Raw genomic sequence first — 18,921 nt, 5'->3', positions numbered from 1 at the left:
ATATATATATATATATATATATATATATATATATATATATATATATATGGTTCGTGGCCGTCCGCCCCACGGAACGCCGTCAGAGATTGCTGGCGAACTAGAATAACATTTATTAGTTAAAACAAGCGTCACAGGTAAGGCAAAATAACAGTGAAACTTCCGGCGCATAACCTTGGCCCCGGCGGGGCGCACGCCGCGTACACGAGTGCTCCTCGAGACAGTCTGTCGGCCCCCATGGCTGTCCACGGTCCGTTCTTATATCTTGTTCCTGACGCGTGGAACATGCGTACTGCCACCCTAGCATACATTAGGGGCGAGGGGGTTTATCGGCCGCGATCCCCTATATATATATATATATATATATATATATATATATATATATATATATATATATATATATATATATATATATATGTGTGTGTGTGTGTGTAACGCAGGAGACATGATGGCTGTACGAAGATCCATGTTTATTAAACACTTCGTCTTCCTCTCTCACTACTACCGCACCACACCGTTCTCGTGTGGTTCGTCACACGCTTCCCCCTCCCCCCGAGAGAGTCGTAGATGCAGGGGCGGGTGATATCGTCTTAATCTCCCCACATGAACGATGTCAGTCTGGCGACCGAGTGGAGCCACGCTGCGGTCGATCTCGTAGTTAACAGTGGATATATGTATATATAATATGGTTCGTGGTTGTCGCTCGTGCACGCGCTCACCAGTAGCCAGGCCTGCCTGATGAGGAGTTTCGCAAAGCAACGTCGTCTGACCCTTTCTTCACGTACTACACCCCTATTTAAGTGGTGGAGGAGCCGGGGTTGCACACCAGCGTAAAGTCGGGAGACACAAGTACAAAATGTAGGATATTCATTTGATCATTTATTGAAAAATTTTACACATCAAAACAGTGCAGAAACACGCAGTAAACTAAGATTGTATAGGAACACCAATGTAGTTCACCACATCACCGGTACATGGACGTAAAATTTTTATGGCACAAGAGAGCCTGCACAAAAAGATTTATGGCGCAAAAACTTTCACGTGCATACATGCGAGCTCGCTGCATGCCATCTCTGCGTTCTGCCACCTTCTCTATTTTGCACCGTCAGACAATGCTTCGTCAGGGAAGCCCACGTTAGAGTGGGCTTCCCTGACGAAGCATTGTCTGAAAGACAAGCAGATAAGCCTATTCCTTCAACAGCTCTCGCACCTTCGGTCGGGACTATCATGCTTTATTCGCGTCCCATATTTTCTTCACTTAGTGTAGTGTTCCAGCGTCTATTGCCACTATGCTTTCGCGTGCGTGTCACGTAACTGTTACTTCTTGAGAGTGAACTGCGACGTTGTGTTCTTTTCTTGCGTCGCGGCAGAGTGTGATTTGCTTGTGTTTAGTTTGAGTATTCCTTTGTTTGTGATCACTGATATCGAGGCGCGTGATTTTTGTTAAAGCGAATGTTCGTTTTGACGTCGCCTTCCGTACGAGTCCCCTGGCCCGCAGTCGATCAGGGGCCGTATTCTCAAATGACGACAATCGCAAAAGTATCGCCTTTGGTGCGCGCTGATTGGCTATTGATTAAAACAGGAAAAGTGAGGGCGCCATCTAGTATTTCCGTCGACGTGACGGTGCTCTACGGCGCTCCTGTAATGCCTGGAATAAACGAACACACCTTATCACCGTCGGTTGGTGGTGAAGACTAGCATTTCAGTGACGTAGGCGCTAGCTTCTAGTATTCAATCCTCGGTGGATCTACGCAGCATTTTTTGCGCTGAAGCTTTCAGCGAGCATTACGTTGGGGTGTTATCACTATTCGTTCCTTGCCAACGCCTGTTTTTTCGTGGTTTGAACGTCCCAGGAACATGAACCGTGCGTTGCTCGCGTGGCTTATCGCGAGCCGGCAACATGCTGAGATGTTGAGACGGTATCGCTGCGGCGGCACACTACAGCTGAACTCTCCGAGCACGCCGTGTTAAACTCTCAACGAAAATACATTTCACGCAAAGTTGCATTCTTTCAATATTATACTGTGCATTAAACAATCGCACAAAAAAAGGAAGGATGGCTTTTTTGACCTCGGTTTATACTCCCACAATGATACAATGATACACTCCAGTTTTTAGATTTAGCATTTTTTTTTCAATTGTGACGACCAGATTTGCTGGGAGTATAAACCAAGGTCAAAAAACGCCATCCTTCCTTTTGACTCATCTCATACTAAACTGGTAAGAAGAGGGATTGCTTCCTCATGCCTCCACTCGGCTCTGACAAAATCATGTTCTCATAAGGCCAACCTTGGCTATGACTGCCAGATTTAGCGCCTTCTTACGTCGGGTTTTGCTTCCACTTTGCACGTTGCCGTTGCTTCCACCCTTTTTAGACAGACTGGTGCCTCACCCAGCGTTACTACACGACAGAGGCCCAACAAGTTTGTTGTCATGCCCCACATGCATACACAAGGTTTCACATAACCTTAAGAGGATAGGATCAAAGCATGGGGTAGACCTCGTCTTCACGGCACCCCTTAAGCTTTCCCGTTTATGCAATCTTGGCGGTGAAAAAACAGAGAATACAGTCTGCGGTAGGAAGCATAAGAAGCCACTTGTTCCCTGTGCTGCGGAAGTCGTATATAAGATACCAATCAGTTGTGGAAAATCTTACATAGGGCAAACGGACCGATGTCTTAAGGACAGAATAAGGAAGCATGCAAACACGGTGAAAGCTCAGAATGAAGGGCCCCCCTTCCTGCGCATTGCAGGAATTGCGGATGCAGAGCACTGTTCGAGGTGACTGACGTCATGAGCAGAGTAAAAGGCAGGCGAGAAAGGGAGATCGTAGAGGCTGACCAGATAAATGCTGCAGTAGACAGGTGCATCAGTGTCCCTTCGGTGCATCTGACAATGAAAAATAGAGTTCCTTCAAAGCGGATAAGTGTAAAAGCTGATCAAACACAACCCATGCACGTTATCGTAGTTTGTGAACGCGCTTTCCCAGAAATTTGTTATTGGGTGTGTGACAATCTGCCGTGACGCGCCTGCGCATACGTTTTCGTGGTGAGATGCCTTTCGAAATAAACTCAGTTGCAAGTTGACCGTCTGTTCTTCTGTTTGGCCTTGTCCTTCCTTCCAAGCCTTCGCTCTCCAAAGCCAGATATGTTGAACCAACTAGCCCAGCAATTAATTATGTTGAAGATAAACAGGCGACGTTGGGCCAAGCGCGCCGGCCAACTCGCTGCTGACCTGGTCGATGGCCAGTCACGGGCCGACCTCTTTATTTAGTTGTATGGCAGACCAAATTGGCCAACGACTGCTTCCCAACTCGTTGCCAAACGTCGGCCACTGGCCATGTCCCCTTGGGCACACACAAACACACAGTTGAGAAGCAAGCCTCTTTTGTCCCGCAGACGCGTGCAATCAGCTGCTCTGAGCTGAGCATCAAGTATGTTTTCGGGCGATCGCTCGTAACATGAAAAGAGGCATACACGCTGCTGCACTGTTATCATTTCATTTACTTTGGTTAAGCCTTATGGTGAATTCCATTGGCAGATTCAGAGCACTTCCGGTAGCAGTTTATCTGCTCCATTCGGAGCAAGTCTGTTCCATTGGCGGATTGAGAGTGCTCCCTGTATGCTTCATCGGCAGATCTGGAGCAGCTACGGCGCCAGATCCACTCCACGGAGCAGCTCTCTCAACTTCGCGAAAAGCGGCGGATTCGACCGGAAATCGCAAGCTCCCCGCGCGTGCGCAGAGCAGGGCGTACCGCGTGTGCGATGAAATGCGCTGTCCGACCGCGCCCGTTCTCTCCACTCGCGCCCGTGAAGGCGAAAACCGCGCGAACCGCGAGGAATACTGGGCGCTTGCAAAGCAGATGTGCGCTAGCGCCCCCTACCGTTTGCTCTGGCGAGGGCGCTTGTGTTCCATTGGCAGATTTCCTTCGGATGCTATCCACGGAGTGGAGTGCTCCGGCGTATAGTTCGTCGGCCACTCCGAATCCGCCAATAGAATTCACCATTAGATGCCTGATCGAACACGAAAATTGACCGTCTGCGTTTCGCGCCGCCAACACGAGTTATCCACAAAATCATCACGTCATGACGTCATCATGACGTCACAGATTGACAAAATTTGTGCCGCCACTGTGACGTCCTCGTGACGTCACATAATCACGCCATCGCATTTATGATCGCTTTGTTTTGCCTACGTGACCTGGGGCCGATCACGGAGGCAGTGTAAAAGCAGGTGAGGTGCAGAAAGCTTGCAATGCCTTCGATCCTGTGGGCAGTCCGAAACCACGTTATGTGCAGAAAGCTTTCGGAGAGGAGCGGGGATGATCAATGCATCGACTGACGAAAAAGAAGAAGATGGCTTTCGTTTTCGAGTCGTCTCAGGCGAATTAAATAAGGGACCATGTTTTTTTTTTTTTCGTGTATTTTTTTCGCATACGTTGCACCTATGCGGTAAGTTCTTCAATGTATAAGTCTTACATGTTGACATCGATATTGGTGACCACCACGTTTTTATCACCTGACGGAGACAAATCGTCAGACCACACATCGTCAGAATTATTTCTGGCCGAAGAAAGCGGGTTTGCGCGCCACACGCCATATTATCGTTAGTCGTTACGCATATGGCAAGCATGTCAAGTGAGTGATGCCATGACCTCTCATTCATCTTAGGCAGATTCGTGCCCTTCCATGCCAATTTTGGTGTACACCAAGTGAACGAGACGCGAGTTACGCGTGTAATTTTTTTCTTTTGGTACCGCGGCAACGCCGACGGACACATTCGGCTTCGCATGAAAAGGCTTGAAACAGCAGAGCGCGGCAGGCAGCCTAGTAAAACAAATGGAATGCACGAAATAAAAGAAAGGATATGAAGGGGGCAAACGCGTCAGCAAGAGCTACCCATTTACTAAGTGCATATCTGCCACGTTCTCTTGGTTATCTCCGTGTTCTCTCCTGCAGCAAGTGTACGTTCGTCATTCCACACGAACGTAAATTAGGCGCCTTCTGTCACGATGAAGCGCGCGCAGAATGTGGTACTCAAACAACCGCGTAAGTGTAGACCATTGTGGTGACAAACCATCTGAAAGGAAGTATACAAAATCCCCGTAACGCTCAAACGCGTTCTCTGTGCGATGAGTCGCTCCAGTATTATGTTGCTTTGACGCAGTATTAAGAATTGCCCAAATTCCCGCAATTTCGGCTAATAGCGGCCAAGATATCAGGAGCGTAGCAAAAGCCCCTGAAACATCGTAAAGTAGCGACACTCTCCTCCTCAGCTCTAGTTCCTCCTCGGTCTCCTTCTCCTTCGAACGTGGCGTTACCTACTTTGCTCCTGCGTAGCAGACGCCCTTTCGCGGAGATAGCGCTTGCTTGTCAGGCAGTGCGCTGCAAGCATTCGCACCAGCCGTCTAGCTCTTATGATCTTTTTTTAAAATAATGTTTGTTTCGGATATGTTAGCATATATCACCGGCTACTCCTTCTCGCAAATAGAATTGGGGAAAATCACAGCACCGAAAAAATTGCATAAAAGAGCACCAAGCGAGAGTTCGTGTAGGTGTCCTCTTCTAGAGCACAGAATTTCTCGCTGGTGGCTTATGCCCATTTATTAACTGCCCCTTTTGCTCTTTGATGACTCATTCTAAAATTATCTAAACGAGCGTAACGCTGGCCCATTACAGCTCTGTCTAGTGCCGCATAGGGTATACAATATGTGCCGAGAGCGTGTGCTTGCCTTTCATTGGTAAATTTAGTAGCTTTTTATTAGCAAACTAGTTTTTTCAGTGGTAAATATCGACTCACGAGACGCACTGCAGTCCCTGAAGTCACCGCGCGCGCAAGATCAACTAGTCCTGGACATGAGGCGCTTAGGCAAAACTCACAGGGTCGCTTATGCGTTCGCCTAAGACGACTCGAAGGCGAAAGCCATCTTCTTGTTCTTCTTCAGCTGAGGTATTGATCCCCTACGAAAGCTTTATGCACCTCACCTGGTTTTCCATTGCCTCCGTCATCGGCCCAATGATCACGGAGGCAACGCAAAGCATCGATGTCATCTGATGTCATCGTGTGACGTCACGTTGTGTGGCGCCGAGATGACGTCATCAGTTCTGGCGATCTGTGATGTCATGGTGACGTCATCTTGGGATGATATTTAGGATCAGTCGTGTTGACGCAGCCGACGCGGGACGCCGACGGTCAATTTAAGCGTTTGATGAGGCATCTAAAGCTTTCGCATTATTAATACATGAATCATAGTTGACATATGTGGACGGTGTTGGTTGAGATTAAACACACCAACCGTATTGCGCAAGTGCGCCTTGTAGCTGTATCTGAAATACGAACTATATCGCTGAATGAACGAGCAAGCGAATGTAAAAACTAGCGTGTCACCGTAAACGTTTCCTTCGCGAGACCTCCACTCGCGGATATTAACCTTCACACGAAATAGCACGTAAACATATGCGCGAAATGGCCCGTATACGTGAGGTTCCTAAACGATGAAAGCACCCTACAACTCGGTTGGGCGCGCACGCTTTGCATAGCTACCTTCGCATCTCAAGTCCATCGGCTGATCGGTCAACGTAAAAGAGTCAGAGAAAGCTATTTCATCTGAATTAAACGAGCATGCAACAAAAAGAAACGGAGAGTATAAATCCTAATGTGAGCTTTCGCACTCCAGCTTTGTCTCTTCAAAACAGCTGCGCCGAATATCTGAAGTTTCGCAATCACGTCTTGAGTCCGCGCGCATGATGCTAGCTGCGCAAAAACCAATACCGCGAACTCGAACCAGTCGGCGCAACACGTCAAGCAGAAAACTTAACCGCGTATTGTTGACAAAAAAAAACAAAACAAAAACAAGGACCCCGCAGCAGCAGTAATAAAATGTGTGTGAGAGATGGCGACGTACTGCAGTGTGATGCCCGCTCTACTATACGGCGTTAGAGCGGGTATCGAACTTCGCGAACCTCAGCGCATACTTACAATGAGAGACTCGCAACTTACCTCGCATAGTCGAGTCGAAAATGTCGGCCTGAAGCTCTCCCTTCTGATTATATGCAACCAAGCATTTCGTCGCAACTCGTTGCGCTTACCGGACGGTATCATGTATCTTTCGGACGGTATCCTTCGCTAGACTTGTTCAGGCATAAGATGGCGCAGCAGCCGCCTATGGCAGGCAACAGCGACGTCGGCCTTGTGTGAAAAGTATTTTACAGCACAATAGGCACGGAATGACAAGTGCGTATCCAAGAACACATGCGCTGTGCACCAGAGAGTCCACGCTTCACGAGCAAAGATGGCATTCGAGAGCGACTGTAAACAAACCAACGCTGCCACGTGACGGCAGCTGGCCAATACCGACGCGGCGTCAGCCTCGGAGAGGACGGAGTAGGGAGAGAGAAGAGGAGGCGCGCTTTTAGGCACCTATGCCACTACTTTACGATGTTTAAGGGGCTTTAACGGGTCTGGCACGGCAGCGCCGCGGCGCGGCAGTTCACCGCAAAAGGACCTCGCTCTTCCCATGTATTCGCGCGGCGCTTTGGACACTCCCCCTATTCTAGGGCACTCTAGTAGTGCTGAACAGTAGCGAGATGCAGTATAGGTCACTGTTTCAAACTTATGGCACGCACGTAGTGGCCGAGCGAGCAGACGGCAGCACCACAAAAAATAGAACATGGCGGCACCCGTCAAGAGGGGTTCCTTCCGCCTATTACGTCGTCGTGCGCTGTAGTTGCTTAGTGAAGGAAACCGTGGACAATGGCTGCAAAGAGGCGAGAAGAGAGGCCAATGCAGTCTCTCTTCGTTCAAGAAACGAGTGCTGCTTTCTTTTTCGTTTTGCTTAGCACGAGCTTGTTTTTCCTCCCTCTACCTGAAAGAAGAGTGCGGTGCCTCGGGTGACGGCCATTGGATGAAAGTGCCCCGTTGCGCCCGCTTGGATGCGGATTGCTCAGAAAAAAAGTTTCTCGGCAGTGGCCTGAGGTTGTGTCACGTGCATGACACGTGAGGCAAAAGGTAAGTCACAGTTTCGCCGCAAAGGCGATGCAATCAATGCGATAGCAACAAATGTTATACCAAGTAAGGTTAGCAGTTACCCTGTCACACGGCCACCACCGAGCTCCGTTAAACTTCCTAAATGTCCAACTCCATTAGGGAGTTCGACGGAGATGAGCTGTGGCCATGTCAAACAGCAATTTTACGAGCTTTGGACAGACGCCGCAAGGGGTTCGTTAGGCGCTGCTGCGCCTACGTCTGCATGCAAAACTTAGCGGTTAATTTCGCTGAATACACTCTCAATCGTACGTATGGTTATAAAACTAATTTATTCAAATCGAAATAAAAAGAGACATTCTGGCTTTTATCGCAGAAACGCGCACGTACAAGCATGCTGGCAGTAATGTTGACAGGAGTTCTGGCAACACTCTACGTTTTTTCTGGTACGCGTTTTCTCAACATGCAATAATTGTCGAACATACTGGAAGTTCTCATCGATTTCTTTCAAGTTACGCTTCCACCTACATCACGTTGTCCTTTCCAATATCGGAGGAGCACAGGTCTCACGTTCAGTCCACGAAGCCCTGCTTTGGATGGGCACCACAACAGTTCGCCTGTGCTGTCGGCACGACTGCCTGAGTCTACTAAGAAGGAACAACCCGCGTCACTCACTGCTGCGACTTTTGGTAATGATGAAGGAGATCAAAGAGCACCGAATGGGAACGGAACGAGATGCACAGGCGTAAACACAACGGTGCGCACGCACTCGGAGGCCCTTATTCAAAATGGCGTTAGGACGGTAATTCGCGAGGCATGGTGCGGAGTGCACTTATACGCGCATTTTCTTTTATGTTAAACGCACCTTATGAATGAATTATGCAGCGAAAGAACTTTTTGCTTTATTCCGCCGTGCTCGAGCTAAATCACACTGTTACATAGAGACGACGAAAATGTAGAAGTGATATGGATGAAGATTTGTGCCACACTAATTCCTTCGCACGGTGGAAGCGTTAGTCTGAGAGTATTGTGAAATGCGCCGGGTATAAGGCGAGATACATCTCTGTCCCACGGCAACGGTGATCGGACGACCGTGCACGGTCCAATAGCGACTGATGAATTTGTCACAGAAGCCGGGAACGCGCAGCGGATGTCTCCAGGGGAAAAAGCCACAACACGGCGAGACGAGGCGTAGCGAGACTTTCGAGCTTCCTGCGAGAGGCACGTACAACTCGGTCAACAATAGAAGACACTTCGCCGTGATCGCCGAGGAGGACGCGTGGAGCTCCAGCGAGAGGACTTGGGGATCGTCACCACTTAAGAGGGACCGCTTTATTCAGCCGCGCTAAATCACACTGACGACGAATATGTACGAGTGATATGCAAAGATGATCAAGAGTCATTCATTTGTCGCGATCACCATATTGATATATTTCATTACTGCGTTGACTGCGGCTGCTTTGTGCCTGCAGTTTTCTTCCACAACTACAGCTTACTGGGAACGAGAGCACTCCATCCCACCGCTAATGGACATCGCCGAACACCATTTGTAGAACGCCCCGTTTAACTTCCTTGGCGTAAAGGAGAACACGGGTCACATCTCTCTTGACGTAAAGACGAGGTAGTTAAACTGAGTTCGCAAGTACCTTTGTGATAGAGGGTGTGCCTCTTTTGGATCCGATATCGCGTAACTCTACAAAACACTGGCGCGAGGGAATGCGGCCGCTCCAGCGAGCGCAGCGGTTTTCTTGCTGTCTATCGTTTCATGGCGAAGCAAGCGCTGCGAGCGCAGCACGTACAAAGGTATCAGCCGTCTGCTAATCTCTGTCGAGATATTTGATCAAAGTTCGCAGTTCCTGCCCGAGCGACGCAGGCCCCGGCACCCCTTCAGGCGCCTTCGCGCGCTAGTGTGTTTCATCTCGGTCTGAGCCGCGCCCGCCGGCGGCACTCGCAAGCTTTCGCTCGCACACCGAGCATACGACGTGCTGGGCGCCGCTATCGGTTTGGACTTCACGAGGAACATGACGGCGAGGGCAACAATGCGCCTCATGTGTCCATATAAAGGTTATCGCGATAAAATATTTTAATTTGAAAAAGTGCTGCTAGCGTGAATAAGCCGACTAACGCTCCCTGAAGTCGTCGTGTTTCGTCGTCCTAAGTTCTGCGCCTTAAGAAAAATAAACATTATTATTGCCTGTGACGAATATCGATTATTACCGACCACGGGGATCAATGCCAGCGGCCAGCCACCTCGGCAGGAGAACACCATTCGAAAACAACAACAAAAAGCTTGTGGCTTTGCCCCTGACGTGAACTTATTTAAACGCCACGAAAATGTAATTCACTTAAGCAAAATGCTCTCGACAATACTAGAAAAAAATAAGAGCGGGAGCCTTGCAAAAGGCGACCAGGTTAAGTTTGAGCAAAAAACGAAAGAGCGCTCTAACCTATCATTTCACGATTGTAATTTTTATTGACTACTCGATGATATTATTAGACATGATTTGGAAACTACGTTCGCTAAATTAATCAATGATGTTTTTAAAATTACGCTAGCAATGTGAGGATGATAAGAACGTGCCTTGCGTCATAAAAACCAAAGTGATCGTAACAGAACTAATTCCTCATGCAGCCGAAGCAAGGACGTATAAGAAACTGGTGGATATGCCACAGCACTTATCGCATTAAAATACTGACCAGGAAACTTATACATGTGACGCGCACACTCACCGATTGCATTTCGGTAGACATCGTACGAGACGGCCATGCGCAACTGAGGAACCGGCAACCTGCAAGTAAAAAATTCCACCATTTCCCTTTAAAGAGGACCGTGAGGCGATGCGAAGCCGGAGCACTTGCACGATAGCGTTCAGTTGGCGTTCGTTGGGCATGCTCCCGACCTCGCGTCATGGAACGCGAAGAGGAACGCTACGCGCGTCTTGTCTTTCCTCTAGCCTGGCGGTTAATTCTCACAGGGCGAGCGGGGAACACGGTCGACAGGCGTGCGAGAGGGGGGCAGCGTAGGAGAGGAGAGAGAGGTGAAGGGGACACGCATGCGCTGGCGCTCATCGCGGCGTTGCGCAGGAGAGAATTTCGGCATGTCTAGTCCGCGTTTCAGAGGAAGAGTGGAGACGGGTAGGGGGAGAGGGAGGGAGAGGGGAGAGGAAAGTGGAGAGGAGGCAGAGGAGAGAGGGAAGTGGAGAGGGGAGAGGGTGAGTGGAGAGGGGAAATGGGAGAGAAGTGGAGAGGAGGTGTGCGGAGAGGGCATGCGCATGCGCAGTAAGGGTGGTCACGCCGCACACCACCACCACCACCACAACCGGTTAGAACTCCGCTATAAGATGCTCCGCTTCTAAAAAACCATTTTTCCTCTCCGCACAGATGCACGCACAACTCACCAGACAGGGCAGAGATACCCAGAAAAGTATTCCGGAATACAGATATCGAAATACATGAACTAGAAGCCCGAAATACAGATACTGAGATACATTTGCCTTTAACGTAACCGGGTATTTCGGAGATATTTTTGCAATAAGAAGAAAAAAGTATTCCGGAATACAGTTACAGCGATACAGAAACTGGAATACTTTTTTTTATTATAAGGATGCGCGTAGTACGCAGACATTTATTAGTGCAGCATAATGTTGTAATTAAAGTTGCAGCGCGTTGAAACTTTCAGTTCAATTATTTGTTTATTACAGTACCCTCAGCGCCATTAAGACATTGCAGGGGGGGGGGGCGGGGTACAACGTACATAATTAGTAATAGCGACAGAACTACGAGTATCAACTGTAATAAAAAGTACACTATTTCACAGCAACAGTAACAAGCATTGAACACCGAAATCGACAAACTTGGTGACAACAAAGTTACCTATGCTAGAAATGGCACAGTTTAAGCAAATCACTCCAATCACTAATGAACACGAGTGAATTGAGAAAAAACATACATTCATCATGCACATAAGATCATTTTTGCTGAGAATGTTGCTGTGTAGGCTTCTCAAATAGGCTGTCTTCTAGACAGCGTCGGTTCGGCCTCAGCGCAAGACTCGCGAAAGAAAAAAAAAGTCTCTCTACCGCTGAAGGCTAGCACAAATTCGTGTTACAGTGCATAAATACCGCCTTCATTGCCGGACTGCCTTGTAGCGTGGTGATATCTCATATCGGGTCATCCAGGTACCGAAACACTTCCGCCCTCACGTGGTTTGTTCTGACCGTTCAGAAGCCGAAGTCGGTCCCCATCTTCGGCATCCTCAGCTGTCTGAACCGATTGGCGCCGGGTCAGACGGCTGAGAATTCCGCTGCCATATAGGCCAGCCATAATTACCTACGCGCAATGAAGCCCAATATGTCAAAACTGCACAATTCAAACATTCGGCTTCCTAAAATCACGTTCTTAGTGGGTGAGAAGGTTTACGCCCTCCCAAGTCGCTCCTGCTATTTGGTACCTGCTGGTACCACAAAAGACCGTTTCACGCTTGTGATAAAATAGGAACGCACCCTGACACGGTGGAGAGGTGGCCGAAAGCGCGACAAAGATACCCATCTTCTAGTCACTTCCGGCGCAGCTACGGGAACTGCTTTCGGAAGTGCCGCCGCTTTGAGAATTGAACGCAGGCGAAGCATTGCAAAGCTTCTGTTCCAAGGCGGTATCCGCGCGGGGATCGCGAAGTAATGGCTTGCCACCCGAAAAAAAATGAGGAGTGCTGCACTGGCCTTGAGAGACAGCGACTTTGGTCGGCAGAGGCCGACAACACTGCCTCCGCGATTGTGCCGTCTGCGGCGTCGCGCGCTTTACCACATGGGCCATTCTGTGCTTGAGGGGAAACCATCGCCGCCCTATCTGTCAGCGACCGGCGACACACCTTTGCTTGTCTTGGCAGAAAAAAAACGTCATTCCCCCGTTGGAAACACGCCTCAACTCATTTCCGACAAAAAAAAAAGCCGGCAGATCCCACGCATTGTGGGAATCGATGTAATGCGACGCAGCCAGCAAAGAGCTGCATACATCGTCTTGTATGTCGTTTAGCAAAATGCGTGTCATGGTTTTCATGTTAACTCCTATTATTTATGTTCGTCACACAGTAACGTCGCGCTATACCAACTTCGGGGTAGATCAAGCTAGCGAAACGGCTGCCAGGCACCATGAGCCTGGCACGTAAGTCATGCTGTACATGACATGCGTGTCATGACTTTCATGTTAACTCGTGTTATTTATGTTCTTCACACAGTCACGTCGCAACATACCAATTTCGATGTATATCGAGCTAGCGAAACGGCCGCCAGCGCACCATGAGCGTGGCACGTGTCATGCTGTACATGACACGCGTGTCATGATTTTCATGTTAACTCGTGTTATTTATGTTCGTCACACAGTCACGTCGCAAGATACCAATTTCGGTGTATATCAAGCTAGCGAAACGGCCGCCAGCGCCCCATGAGCGTGGAACGTAAGTCATGCTGTACATGACATGCGTGTAATGATTCTCATGTTAACTCGTGTTTTTATGTTCGTCACACAGTCGCGTCGCGCAATACCAATTTCGGGGTAGATCAAGCTAGCGAAACGGCCGCCAGCCCCATGAGCGTGGCACGTAAGTCATGCTGTACATGACATGCGTGTCATGATTTTCGCGTTAACTCGTGTTATTTATGTTCGTCACACAGTCACGTCGCAAGATACCAATTTCGGTGTATATCAAGCTAGCGAAACGGCCGCCAGCGCCCCATGAGCGTGGAACGTAAGTCATGCTGTACATGACATGCGTGTAATGATTCTCATGTTAACTCGTGTTTTTATGTTCGTCACACAGTCGCGTCGCGCAATACCAATTTCGGGGTAGATCAAGCTAGCGAAACGGCCGCCAGCGCCCCATGAGCGTGGCACGTAAGTCATGCTGTACATGACATGCGTGTCATGATTTTCGCGTTAACTCGTGTTATTTATGTTCGTCACACAGTCACGTCGCAAGATACCAATTTCGGTGTATATCAAGCTAGCGAAACGGCCGCCAGCGCCCCATGAGCGTGGAACGTAAGTCATGCTGTACATGACATGCGTGTCATGATTTTCGTGTTAAGTCGTGTTATTTATGTTCCTCAGACAGACACGTCACGCAATACCAATTTCGGGGTAGATCAAGCTAGCGAAACGGCCGCCAGCGCCCCATGAGCGTGGCACGTAAGTCATGCTGTACATGACATGCGTGTCACGATTTTCGTGTTAACTTCGTGTTATTTATGTTCGTCACACAGTCACGTCACGCAATACTAATTTCGGGGTAGATGAAGCTAGCGAAACGGCCGCCAGCGCCCCATGAGCGTGGAACGTAAGTCATGCTGTACATGACATGCGTGTCATGATTTTCGTGTTAAGTCGTGTTATTTGTGTTCCTCAGACAGACACGTGGCGCAATACCAATTTCGGGGTAGATCAAGCTAGCGAAACGGCCGCCAGCGCCCCATGAGCGTGGCACGTAAGTCATGCTGTACATGACATGCGTGTCACGATTTTCGTGTTAACTCGTGTTATTTATGTTCGTCACACAGTCACGTCACGCAATACTAATTTCGGGGTAGATCAAGCTAGCGAAACGGCCGCCAGCGCCCCATGAGCGGGACACATAAGTCATGCTGTACATGACATGCATGTCATGATTTTCGTGTCAACTCGTGTTATTTATGTTCGTCACACATTCACGTCGCGCAATACCAATTTCGGGGTAGATCAAGCTAGCGAAACGGCCGCCAGCGCCCCATGAGCGTGGCACGTAAGTCATGCTGTACATGACATGCGTGTCACGATTTTCGTGTTAACTCGTGTTATTTATGTTCGTCACACAGTCACGTCACGCAATACTAATTTCGGGGTAGATCAAGCTAGCGAAACGGCCGCCAGCGCCCCATGAGCGTGGCACGTAAGTCATGCTGTACATGACATGCGTGTCTTGATTTTCATGTTAACTCGTGTTATTTATGCTCGTCATACAGTCACGTCACAAGATACCAATTTTGTTGTATATCAAGCTAGCGAAACGGCCGCCAGCGCACCATGAGCGTGGCATGTAAATCATGTACATGACATGCGTGTCAATATTTTCATGTTATGACTTGTCATTTATGTTCGTCATACAGTCATGTTACGCCATACCAACTTTAGTGTACATTCGATTAACCAAGCGACCAGGAGAGCACCAAGTCGTAGGCGGCTAGATAGATAGATAGATAGATAGATAGATAGATAGATAGATAGATAGATAGATAGATAGATAGATAGATAGATAGATAGATACGCTCAATGTTGCAGAAGTTCGCTAAGAAATACTTCGCATTTAAAAATGTAACGAGATACCCGTGTCCTGCATAGTATCGCGATACAAACGATACATCTTTAAAGTATTTAACTACCGAGATACAAATACATTTTTGAAATGTATCTTGATACTGAAATACAGATACACAAAAGTATCTCGGAAATACTATCGCGATACTGCCCAGCCCTGCAACTCACCGATCCAAGTGGTTGTACTTTCCGAGACGCATCCAGCTCTGTTCTGCCCTGGCCGAGAGGAGTATGACCACATTCGTGCCGAAGCTCGATTCTGGGTGCAGCTCCTGTAGCGCCGGAATGCAATCATGTTGGACAAGGAAAAATGTGGCCACGATAGGCGCAAGTCACAATGGAGCTGGATTAATTAGGATTAATTAGCATAATTAGGCCTCATGAAGCTCAAGTATCTCAGGTGGGCTTGGTTCGATCTCACACAACTTAGTCGTAATAAAGCTTAGTCTTAAACAGCAGAAATTGGGAATAATAGGGCTCCATTAGGCTCGACTCGGTCAGTAATAATTCGGATCTTCCTGAGCTTGACTTCCCCGCCTCATCGGGAATCCAACTTGGATTGCTCGCTTTCTGGTGACGCGAACCAGCACAATGAAAAGCCTAAAGGGGTTCCGCAACACTTTTTTGAGTATGGTCAGAAAACGCTGCCGATCGGTAGCCGAGGCTCCTGAGATCATGCGAGCCAAACATTATAGCGCGGCCTGGAATTCACAACTAATTATCAGTCAGCTACTCGGGCTACTCGTAAGTGGACGTGGAGGAGTTCTAATGGCGAAACTAAAAATGAAATAGACTTCATAATGTGCGTCCACCCGGGCATTGTACAGGATGTAGAAGTAGTTAACAAGATCCGACGGTGTGACGATAGAATGTTAAGATCTAGAATTCAACTAGACTTGAGGAAGGAACGGCAGACACTGATACACAAAAAGCCGATTAATGAACTAGCTCTGAGAGGGAAAGTACAAAAATTCAGAGTTTCACTTCAGAATAGGTACGCGGCTTTAACCGAGGAAACCGACCTTAGCGTTGACGCAATGAATGATAATCTGGCTAATATCATTAAGGAGTGTGCAGTGGAAGTTGGGGGTAGAGTCATTAGACAGGACACTGGTAAGCTATCCCAAGAGACGAAAAACCTGATTATGAAATGTCAAGCCATGAAAGCCTCAAATGCAACAGACAAAATAGAGCTGGCGGAGCTTTCAAAGTTAATCAATAGGCATAAAGTAGCCGACATAAGAAAGTATAATATGGAGTTATTTGAGCATGCTCTAATGAACAGAAGAAGCCTCAAAGCGATGAAGGCAAAACTGTGCATAGGCAAAATCAGATGTATGCATTAAGGGACAAGGAAGGCAAGCTCACAACCAATATGGATAGAATAGTTGAGGTAGCGGAAGAGTTCTACAGAGATCTGTACAGCAGCCGAGACAGTCAGGATGAGAACGTAAGAAGCAGTAATAGCCCAGAGGAATCTGACATCCCACCAGTATTGACAGGAGAAGTAAAAAAAACGCTAAAGGGAATGCAAAGAGGCAAAGCCGCTGGTGAGGATCAAGTAACATAAGACCTGTTGAAAGACGGTGGAGAGATTATGCTAGAAAAACTGGCCATCCTGTATACGAAGTGTCTCTCGACGGGGAAGATACCAGAATCTTGGAAGAATGCCAACATGATCTTGATCCATAAAAAAGGGGACGTCAAGGACCTGAAAAATTACAGGCCCATCAGCTTACTCTCCGTTGTCTACAAGCTATTTACAAAAGTAATTGCTAACAGAATTAATACGACAATAGAGTTCAAACAACCAAAGGACCAGGCAGGATTTCGTACAGGCTTCTCAACAATAGATCATATTCATACTATCAATGAGGTGCTAGAGAAATGCGCGGAATACAACCAACCCCCTATACAGGTTACGAGAAGGCATTTGATTCGGTGGAGACATCAGCAGTCATGCAGGCACTGCGGAATCAGGGCATCGACGAAGCTTATATAAACATAATGGAAGAAACCTACAGCGGATCCACAGCCACTATAGTCCTCCATAAAGAAAGCGACAGAATCCCAATAAAGAAGGGTGTACGGCAGAGAGAGACGATCTCTCCGATGCTATTCAACGCGTGTTTACAGGAGGTTCTCAGGGCCGTAGATTGGGAAGAATTAGGGATAAGAGTTAATGGAGAGTATCTCAGTAACCTGCGATTCGCTGATGGCATTGCGTTGATGAGTAACGCGGGAGACCAATTACAGCTCATGGTTACTGAACTGGATACGGAAAGTAAAAGAGTAGGTCTGAAAATTAATATGCATACAACTAAATAATGTGGAACAATCTTGGCAGAGAACAGCGCTTTGCGATAGGTGGCGAGACACTGGAAGTTGTAAAGGAGTACGTCTACTTAGGGCAGGTAGTAACCGCAGAGCCGAACCATGAGAGTGAAATAACTAGAAGAATAAGGATGGGATGGGACTCATTCGGCAAGCGTTATCAAATCACGAATGGTAGTCTACCACTATCCCTCAAGAGGAAGGTATATAACAGCTGCATCTTACCGGTACTTACCTACGGATCAGAAACCTGGAGACTTACAAAAAGGGTTCAACTTAAATTGAGGACGACGCAGCGAGCGATGGAAAGGAAAATGATAGGTGGAACCTTAAGAGACAGGAAGAGAGCAGAGTGGGTCAGGGAACAAACGGGGGTTAAGTATATCATAACTGAAATCAAGAAGAAATGGATATGGGCCGGGCACGTGGCACGTCGGCAGGATAACCGGTGGTCATTAAGGGTAACTGACTGGATTCCAAGAGATGGCAAACGCGTGAGGGGGAGACAGAAAATTAGGTGGGTAGATGAGATTAAGAAGTTTGTAGGTATAACGTGGCAGCAGAAAGCACAGAACCGGGTTGATTGGCGGAACATGGGAGAGGCCTTTGCCCTGCAGTGGGCGTAGACAGGCTGATGATGATGATCAGTCAGCTAGAAATCGCTCACTCTTCGCTCGATAAATGATGCCATAAAGCCAAAGCCCACGGACACTGGCTGATTTGAGAATCGTGAGCTGCATAGTGATCGCTGCCGCCGCGGGATGACACGACGTGCCCGCACGCTCGCACGCGATCCCACTGAAAGTAAGCCACACGTTCGAAGAAAAGGGTGATGATGGACGCTTGATGTTACCCCGTGCCATCCCTCGTCTCCAGCGCGCTCGCCGGGAAGAGAGAAAGCGCCCTCCTGAAACTTCCCTCGCTCGTACTTGACGGATTCTAAAGATTTTTGCGGCAGTCGATTTTTTTTGTAATGAAGCCATTCCAAGAAGACTTGGAAAAGTGTTGCAGGGCCCGTTGAACAGCTCCGCTGCCGAATGACCGCTGCAAGATGGGCGCCGAAGAAGCGGATGTCGAAACGCGCCGCTCGCGACGTCATCGCCTTCACAACGTCTGCCTTGAACAATACGTTCCCAATGAATCAAAACTCCTCTGCGCCACTGTCCAGTTCCGAACGAACGAGGATGACCCACCCCGCGCACGCGCAGATTAGAGCCTTTCACTCTTCGCGGCATGCTTCCACAGTTTTCCGGCGATCAACTG

Source organism: Rhipicephalus sanguineus, chromosome 4 (genome assembly GCF_013339695.2).
Source record: "Rhipicephalus sanguineus isolate Rsan-2018 chromosome 4, BIME_Rsan_1.4, whole genome shotgun sequence".
NCBI classification, from domain to species: Eukaryota; Metazoa; Arthropoda; class Arachnida; order Ixodida; family Ixodidae; genus Rhipicephalus; species Rhipicephalus sanguineus.
Note: the sequence above shows the minus strand (reverse complement) of the source record.